Here is an 8,106-nt window from a genome sequence, read left to right as displayed (position 1 = left end):
CTAACAGAAATTTTCGAAAAAGAAGGAGACATGGCCGAAAATAATAACAATGCAAGGAAGATTCTTGGTGACTTTACTACACCTAATTCCAATTTACATGGAAGAAGCATCTCAATCCCTGCCATTGGAGCAAACAATTTTGAGCTGAAACCTCAATTAGTTTCTCTGATGCAATAGAATTGCAAGTTTTATGGACTTCCATCCGAAGATCCCTTTCAGTTCTTAACTGAATTCTTGCAGATCTATGATACTGTTAAGACCAATGGGGTTGACCCCGAGGTCTACAGACTTATGCTTTTCCCATTTGCTGTAAGAGACAGAGCTAGAATATGGTTGGACTCTCAACCTAAAGATAGCCTGAACTCTTGGAATAAGCTGGTCACGGCTTTCTTAGCCAAGTTCTTTCCTCCTCAAAAGCTTAGTAAGCTTAGAGTTGATGTTTAAACCTTCAGACAAAAAGAAGGTGAATCCCTCTATGAAGCTTGGGAGAGATACAAGGAACTGACCAAAAAGTGTCCTTATGACATGCTTTCAGACTGGACCATCCTGGATATATTCTATGATGGTCTGTCTGAATTATCTAAAATGTCATTGGACCATTCTGCAGGCGGATCCATTCACCTAAAGAAAACGCCTACAGAAGCTTAAGAACTCATTGACATGGTTGCAAATAACCAGTTCATGTAAACTTCTGAAAGGAATCCTGTGAGTAATGGACGCCTCAGAGGAAGGGAGTTCTTGAAATTGATTCTCTGAATGCCATATTGGCTCAGAATAAAATATTGACTCAGCAAGTCAATATGCTCTCTCAGAGTCTGAATGGATTGAAGGAATCATCCAACAGTACTAAAGAGGCCTCTTCTGAAGAAGAAGCTTATGATCCTAAGAACCCTGCAATAGCAGAGGTGAATTACATGGGTGAACCCTATGGAAACACCTATAATCCCTCATGGAGAAATCATCCAAATTTCTCATGGAAGGATCAACAAAAGTCTCAACAAGGCTTTAATAATGGTGGAAGAAACAGGTTTAGCAATAGCAAGTCTTTTCCATCATCCACTCAGCAATAGACAGAGAATTCTGAGTAGAATCCACCTAGCTTAGCAAATATTGTCTCTGATCCATCTAAGGCCATTGTGAGTTTCATGAATGAAACAAGGTCCTCCATTAGAAATTTAGAGGCACAAGTGGGCCAGCTGAGTAAAAGAATCACTGAAACTCCTCCTAGTACTCTTCCGAGCAATACAGAAGAGAATCCAAAGAGAGAGTGCAAGGCCATTGATTTGACCATCATGGCCAAACCTACAAGGGAAGAGGAGGACGTGAATCCTAGTGAGGAAGACCTCCTGAGACGTCCAGTGACCAATAAGGAGTTCCCCTTTGAGGAACCAAAGGAATCTGAGGCTCATCTAGAGACCATAGAGATTCCATTGAACCTCCTTTTGCCCTTCATGAGCTCTGATGAGTATTCTTCCTCTGAAGAGGATGAAGAAATTTCTGAAGAGCAAGTTGCTAAGTACCTTGGTGCAATCATGAAGCTGAATGCCAAATTATTTGGTAATGAGACTTGGGAAGATGAATCTCCCTTGCTCACCAATGAACTGAATGCATTGGACAGGCAGAAATTACCTCAAAAGAAATAGGATCCTGGCAAATTCTTAATACCCTGTACCATAGGTACCATGACCTTTGAGAAGACTCTATGTGACCTGGAGTCAGGAATAAACTTAATGCCACTCTCTGTAATGGAGAAACTTGGGATCTTTGAGGTGCAAGCTGCTAGAATCTCATTAGAGATGGCAGACAACTCAAGAAAACAGGCTTATGGACAAGTAGAGAACGTGTTAGTAAAGGTTGGAGGCCTTTACATCCCTGCTGATTTCATAATCCTAGACACTGGGAAGGATGAGGATGAATCCATCATCCTTGGAAGACCCTTCCTAGCCACAGTAAGAGCTGTGATTGATGTGGACAGAGGAGAGTTGGCCCTTCAACTGAATGAGGACAACCTTGTGTTTAAAACTCAAGGATCTCCTTTTGTAACCATAGAGAGGAAGCATGAAAAGCTTCTCTCACTGCAGAGTCAACCAAAGCCCCCACAGTCAAACTCTAAGTTTGGTGTTGGGAGGCCACAACCAAACTCTAAGTTTGGTGTTGAACCCCCACATTCAAACTCTAAGTTTGGTGTTGGGAGGTCCCAACAATGCTCTGAACATCTGTGAGGCTCCATGAGAGCTCACTGTCAAGCTATTGACATTAAAGAAGCGCTTGTTGGGAGGCAACCCAATGTTATTTAATCATATCTATTTTATTTTCCTTGTGTTATTTCGTGTTTTATTAGGTTGATGATCATGTGAAGTCACAAAAACTACTAAAAAATAAAAAACAGAATGAAAAATAGCATTAAAAATAGCACACCCTGGAGGAGAGCAGTCTGGAGTTTAAACGCCAGAAACAAGCATCTATCTGGCGTTTAACGCCAGATACAGGCACCAAGCTGGCGTTTAACGCCAGATACAAGCATCTGCCTGGCGTTAAACGCCAGAAACAGGCTACATTTGGGCGTTTAATGCCAGAAACAAGCAACAGTCTGGCATTAAATGCCAGGATTGCACAGCAAGGGCGTTTTTCACGCCTAACTGGAGCAGGGATGTTATGTCCTTGACCCCACTTGATCTGTGGACCCCACAGAATCCCCTCAGGATCTGTGGACCCCACAGGATCCCCACCACTTCTTCTCTCCTCTTCACTCCTTTTCATAATTCTCTTCCCCAAATACCCTTCACCAATCACCTCAATCACTATTTCCCATCACCTCTTCACCACTCACATCCATCCTCTCTTCCCCATAAACCCTACCTACCTTCAAAATTCAAACTATTTTCCCTCCCAAACCCAACCCTAATGGCTGAACCCTAACTCCCATCCCACCCCTATATAAACCCCTCTTTCCTTCTTCATTTTCACACAACATAACCCTTTCTTCTTCCCTTGGCCGAATACACACCCCTCTCCTTCTCCTCCATTCTTCTTCTTCTACTACTACTTTCTTTCTTCTTTTGCTCGGGGAGGAGCAAACATTTTAAGTTTGGTGTGGTAAAAGCATAGCTTTTTGTTTTTCCATAACCATATATTGCACCTAAGGCCAAAGAAACCTCTAGAAAGTGGAAAGGGAAGGCAATTGCTTCCTCCTCTGAGTCATGGGAGATGGAGAGATTCATCTCAAAGGTCCATCAAGACCACTTCTATGAAGTTGTGGCCAAGAAGAAAGTGATCCCTGAGGTTCCTTTCAAGCTCAAAAAGAATGAGTATCCGGACATCCGACATGAGATTCGAAGAAAAGGTTGGGAAGTTCTCACCAACCCTATTCAACAAGTCGGGATCTTAATGGTTCAAGAGTTCTATGCAAACACATGGATCACTAGGAACCATGATCAAAGTGTGAACCCGAATCCGAAGCATTGGCTTACCATGGTTTGGGGGAAATACTTAGATTTCAGTCCGGAAAATGTAAGGCTGGCGTTCAACTTGCAAATGATGGAAGAGAACGCACGCCCCTACACAAGAAGGGTCAACTTTGATCAAAGGTTGGACCAAGTCCTCATAGACATATGTGAGGAAGGAGCTCAATGGAAAATTGACTCAAGAGGCAAGCCGGTTCAACTAAGAAGGCATGACCTCAAACCAGTGGCTAGGGGATGGCTAGAGTTCATTCAACGCTCAATCATTTCTACTAGTAACCGGTCTGAAGTTACTATAGACGGGGCCATCATGATCCATAGTATCATGATTGGAGAGGAGGTGGAAGTTCATGAGATTATACCTCAAGAACTTTACAAGGTGGCTGACAAGTCCTCCACTTGGGCAAGGTTAGCCTTTCCTCACCTCATATGCCACCTCTGCAATTCGGCTGGAATTGCCATAGAGGGAGACATCCTCATTGAAGAGGACAAGCCCATCACTAAGAAAAGGATGGAACAAATAAGAGATCATGGACCTCAACAAGAGCATGAGGAAATTCCCCACCATGAAATCCCTGAGATGCCTCAAGAGATGCACTTTCCTCCACAAAACTATTGGGAGCAAATCAACACCTCCCTAGGAGAATTAAGTTCCAACATGGGACAACTAAGGGTGGAACACCAAGAGCACTCCATCATCCTCCATGAGATTAGAGAAGATCAAAGAGCTATGAAGGAGGAGCAACAAAGACAAGGAAGAGACATAGAGGAGCTCAAAAGCACCATTGATTCTTCAAGAAGAGGAAGATGCCACCCTCACTAAGGTGGACTCATTCCTTAATCTCCTTGTCTATTTATTTTACTTTTTTTCGATTTTTGAGCTTTATGTTTTATTTATGTTTGTGTCTTTACTATATGATCACTAGTGTCTAAGTGTCTATGCCTTAAAGTTATGAATGCCCTATGAATCCATCACCTTTCTTAAATGGAAAATGTTCTAAAAACAAAAGAACAAGAAGTACATGATTTCGAATTCATCCTTGAAATTAGTTTAATTATTTTGATGTGGTGACAATACTTTCTGTTTTCTGAATGAATGCTTGAACAGTGCATATGTCTTTTGATATTGTTGTTCATGAATGTTAAATATGTTGGCTCTTGAAAGAATGATGAAAAGGAGAAATGTTATTTGATTATCTGAAAAATCATAAAAATAATTCTTGAAGCAAGAAAAAGCAGTGAATACAAAAGCTTGCAGAAAAAAAAAAGAGAAAAAAATAGCGAAAAAAAAAAGAGAAAGAAAAAGAAAAAGCAAGCAGAAAAAGTCAAAAGCTCTTTAAACCAAAAGGCAAGAGCAAAAAGCCAATAGCCCTTAAAACCAAAAGGCAAGAGTAATAAAAAGGATCCAAGGCTTTGAGCATCAGCGGATAGGAGGGCCTAAAGGAATAAAATCCTGGCCAAAGCGGCTAAACCAAGCTGTCCCTAACCATGTGCTTGTGGCGTGAAGGTGTCAAGTGAAAACTTGAGACTGAGCAGTTAAAGTCAAGGTCCAAAGCAAAAAAAGAAGAGTGTGCTTAAGAACCCTAGACACCTATAATTGGGGACTTTAGCAAAGCTGAGTCACAATCTGAAAAGGTTCACCCAGTTATGTGTCTGTGGCATTTATGTATCCGGTGGTAATACTGGAAAACAAAGTGCTTAGGGCCACGGCCAAGACTCATAAAGTAGCTGTGTTCAAGAATCAACATACTGAACTAGGAGAATCAATAACACTATCTGAATTCTAAGTTCCTATAGATGCCAATCATTCTGAACTTCAATGGATAAAGTGAGATGCCAAAATTATTCAAGAGGCAAAAAGCTACTAGTCCCACTCATCTGATTGGAGCTAAGTTTCATTAATATTTTGGAGTTTATAGTATATTCTCTTCTTTTTATCCTATTTGATTTTCAGTTGCTTGGGGACAAGCAACAATTTAAGTTTGGTGTTGTGATGAGCGGATAATTTACACGCTTTTTGGCATTATTTTTACATAGTTTTCAGTATGATTTAGTTAGTTTTTAGTATATTTTATTAGTTTTTAAATAAAAGTCACATTTCTGGACTTTACTATGAGTTTGTGTGTTTTTCTGTGATTTCAAGTAATTTCTGGCTGAAATTGAGGGACTTGAGCAAAAATCAGATTCAGAGGTTGAAGAAGGACTGCAGATGCTGTTGGATTCTGACCTCCCTGCACTCAAAGTGGATTTTCTGGAGCTACAGAACTCCAAATGGCGCGCTCTCAATTGCGTTGGAAAGTAGACATCCAGAGCTTTCCAGCAAAATATAATAGTTCATACTTTGCTCGAGTTTAGATGATGCAAACTGGCGTTCAACGCCAGTTCCATGTTGCATTCTGGAGTTAAACACCAAAAACAGGTTGCAAAGTGGAGTTAAACGCCAAAAACAGGTTACAAACTGGCGTTCAACTCCAAGAGAAGTCTCTACACGTGTAAAGCTCAATGCTCAGCCCAAGCACACACCAAGTGGGCCTCGGAAGTGGATTTCTGCATCATTTACTTATTTCTGTAAACCCTAGTAACTAGTTTAGTATAAATAGAACTTTTTACTATTGTATTTACATCTTCGGATCATATTTTGATCATGTTTTGATGATTGAACCCTCCTTGGGAGGTTGGCCATTCGGCCATGCCTGGACCTTGTTCTTATGTATTTTCAACGGTAGAGTTTCTACACACCATAGATTAAGGTGTGGAGCTTTGCTGTTCCTCATGAATTAATACAAAGTACTATTATTTTTCTATTCACTTCAAGCTTATTCCGATTCTAAGATATTCATTCGCACCTCAATATGAATGTGATGATCGTGACAGTCATCATCATTCCCAACCTATGAATGTGTGCTTGACAACCACTTCCGTTCTACCTTAGATTACAGGAGTATCTCTAGGATTCCTTAATCAGAGTCTTCGTGGTATAAGTTAGAATCCATGGACGGCCATTCTTGAGATCCGGAAAGTCTAAACCTTGTCTGTGGTATTCCGAGTAGGATCTGGGAAGGGATGGCTGCGACGAGCTTCAAACTCGCGAGTGATGGGCGTAGTGACAGACGCAAAAGGATCAATGGATCCTATTTCAGTATGATCGAGAACCGACAGATGATTAACCATGCAGTGACAGCGTATTGGACCATTTTCACTGAGAGGACAGGATATAGCCATTGACAATGGTGATGCCTAACATACAGCTTGCCATAGAAAGGAGTATGAATGATTGGATGAAGACAATAGGAAAGCAGAGGTTCAGGAGGAATGAACGCATCTCTATACGCTTATCTGAAACTCTCACCAATGAATTGCATAAGTATCTCTATCTTTAATTTATATTTTATTTATATTTTAATTATCAATTCACCATAACCATTTGAATCCGCCTAACTGAGATTTACAAGGTGACCATAGCTTGCTTCAGGCCGACAATCTCTGTAACACCCTCACTATCAGAAATCACGCTTCCGGCTGCGCCACTCTGATAGCAAGAAGTATTACGACTACTTTACTTACTAAATACTAAAATAGGAGCCTATGATTTGACACTGTATCGCTGATTTCTTTGGAAACTGGGAATAAATACTTTATCTTAAGAAAAATACAAGCAGGCATAAATTCATATACAAGACTCCTTACATAATAACTCATAACATAATATACATATAAAATATACAACTCCTATCCCTCTTACAAACTGGTAATAACAAAGACGAGGTAAGAAAATAATCTAATTAATACAACATATAAGCCAAACGCAATATAACCCTTCATAATGCTTCATCCGGTTCCTGAAAAGATAAACCTGTAGGGGGTGAGAACCTAACTACATGGTCTCACCACGGAGTTTCAAAGTTGTCATAAGAAGATATTTAATAAGAAAACTGTTTTCAAGCTCAGTGATTATCAATGCCTTATGAAGCTTTTAAAAACCAATACGTAATCATTCAAAACCTTTCTAAAGAAATCATGTTTAATCTTTCAAAAATCCGAAACCATTTTCTTTCTTATAAGAATATCTCAATCAGAAACAAACCACGCAATCAAACAACACAATCATTAATTTAGCACCAAAGTTCATTCTCAAATGTAGCACGCCAGGACAAACACAGGCAAGTCAGACAAGGAAAGCACAAGTAGGTAGCAGTTACAGCAAATAGTTCAAGTAGCAGTTAAGAATAGTTTAGCAATTAGGCAAACCAAAACAAGTTCAAACCCAAGCAAAGCATACAAATGCATATGATGCATGCCTGTCCTATGGCTGATGAGGCTCATCTGTCAATTATCCAGCCAACCTGACAAGTCTGAATTGTCCTTAGACTGTCCTCCGACGTGCATCCCCAAGAGTCTATGCATAGCTTTTTATCAAATAATCAATATTGCTCAATGGGGGTAACATTCCCGGGAATTTATATAGTGCCCGGTCACACTTACGTCGTAGGGTCAACAGAGTATCGAGTTTTCAACCTGGTACACGTGGTGGCAAGCCATGGCACTTAATCCAGGGAACCTCGTATCTCAGATATTTCAAATTCATAAGCCATATGAATAATTCCAAGATCATATCTCAACTTTCTCAACATTCATCAATCCAAAT

General features: G+C 40.3%; 1 non-coding gene across 1 annotated transcript; it reads right to left on the bottom strand.

Moving 5' to 3' along the window:
- Nucleotides 1-423: 423 nt before the first annotated feature.
- LOC112731957 (small nucleolar RNA R71) lies at nt 424-531 on the bottom strand. The gene has a single exon (XR_003167704.1). It is a non-coding gene; the product is annotated as a small nucleolar RNA R71 (small nucleolar RNA).
- Nucleotides 532-8,106: the final 7,575 nt, after the last annotated feature.

Source organism: Arachis hypogaea, chromosome 12, assembly GCF_003086295.3.
Source record: "Arachis hypogaea cultivar Tifrunner chromosome 12, arahy.Tifrunner.gnm2.J5K5, whole genome shotgun sequence".
NCBI classification, from domain to species: Eukaryota; Viridiplantae; Streptophyta; class Magnoliopsida; order Fabales; family Fabaceae; genus Arachis; species Arachis hypogaea.
Note: the sequence above shows the minus strand (reverse complement) of the source record. Positions and strands in the feature narration are given on the sequence as shown.